Source organism: Vicia villosa, unplaced genomic scaffold, assembly GCF_029867415.1.
Source record: "Vicia villosa cultivar HV-30 ecotype Madison, WI unplaced genomic scaffold, Vvil1.0 ctg.002570F_1_1, whole genome shotgun sequence".
NCBI lineage: Eukaryota > Viridiplantae > Streptophyta > Magnoliopsida > Fabales > Fabaceae > Vicia > Vicia villosa.
The window spans coordinates 288,528-290,429 of NW_026705972.1; positions in this window are offsets into that span (position 1 = coordinate 288,528).

The window sequence follows — 1,902 nt, forward strand, 5'->3', positions numbered from 1 at the left end:
TTCATGTACCATTTGAGTGCAGCACCAGTCGGGCTGTCTTGAAAATAATGAATGAGTAATTGTTGATTATCAGTCTGAGTTGACATTCTTCGAGCGTACATCACAAGATGACTTTGTGGGCATGAATTCCCTTTATACTTCTCGAATTCTGGTACTTTGAATTTGTGAGGAATCTTAACATTTGGAACCAGACAGAGGTCTGCAGCATTCTTCCAAAATAGATCTTGTCCTCGGAGAGTCTTGAGTTCCTTCTGCATTTGCAGAAACTGTTCTTGGAACTCGTCCAATCTTTCATACACGCCAGCATCCTCACTTGGGGCGTGATGATATACTTGTCCGCCTTGCGGGGGAAAAGTATGCATAATCGGTCGTGGAGAAGCCATGACAGCAGATCTTGGTATCTCAGCATTCTGTTGTGCGAAACCCATTGCCGTTGCTCTTGGAACTTCAATTTCCAGAGGTTTGTAACCCTCCGGTGGACGCATATCCATGGTGACTTTTGGAGCTTCAGAAGCTGGAGGTATGTACCCTTCTGGAGTAAATTTATACGGTATGCCCCAAGGTCGATCAGGCGGCATGATATACTGAGGAATAGGAGTAGAAACAATCTCGGAAACCACAGTCCTTTGCGGTTCTTCTGGCGTTGGTCGATTCTGCGCAACTACCAGGGCTTCTACCATACTATTGAGTCTTTCAACAGTACCTTTGAGAGTATTAATCTCTTCTCTGAGTTCTTCATTCTCTTGCTCAAAGTCTTCCATTCTTTTCTTGCGACTTGAACGAGTGTTGTATGGATGAGACAGCTTGAAAGTCTTGGTTCACCTCCTTCTCCTCCTCTCTTTCTGGAGAAAGGAAAGTAACTCTTAGATCCGCGACAATTCTCGTGTCAGTGCGTACGACTAAAGCGATGTATGATATGCAATTAAGTTAATTATTTTTCAAGGAAACACCATAATTACGTTATGAAACATCAAACTTTTATTAATTAAGCGAAAACGCCGTTTTTACACACTTTGAAAATGGAAATACAGAGAAACTGAGAGAAAGGACTCTAAAACTTTGATGATGAGCCGACTTCACGTTCTAACATCTTCTTCTGTTTCTTGAGCTGAGCGTTCTCTGACGTGAGCTGATCGATGATCCAGGAAGCAGGAGGGATATGATGAGAAAGTGACGTTTGTGTCACTTGTCGATCGAGTACTTCAAGTAACTCATCCTTCCTTCTTAGGATGTTCTGAATTTCAACATTTTCCATGTTGACAATTCGATACTTGTTCCTCCAAGCATTCCTTTCTTGGCATACCTTGTTTAATGCCGCTTGCAGTTTTTCAACATCGGTGGAGAAAAGGTAAATTGGTTCCCTTAGGGGAATAGGTTCCTGATGTTGATGTGGCATCCTGAGCTTGAATGCTCTGACGCGTACCCATTGAAGGTAAGGATCCAGGGAGATGCAAAGATGTTTTCCTAACAATCTTCTCCCTTTGCTGTGAACAAGACGTCAGGCTTGAACAATTTCTTTCTTCAGCATGTTGCCATGATCGTCGATGTTCTTGAAGAACAAACCCTCCAATTGGATGTTACTTGGAATATTTTTCATGGGATATCCGTATTGACGACGGGCTAAAGCTGGATTGTAACTGATTCCTCCCTTAGTTCCAATAAGGGGTACGTTGGGGAAACTTCCGCAACTGAAAATGATCTTGGTTTCGTCGTTGTCAGGACTACACCAATCAATGTCTGTATGAGTGAGAGACATGATTTTCTGTGACCAGTAAAGGCCATCCCTCATGTTCCAGAAAGTGCTGGACTTCGGTAGGTGCGAAACGAACCATTCGTATAACAACGGTACGCAGCATGTGATTAATCCTCCTCGCTGCAGGTTTCTTGAATGCACAGAGTGAT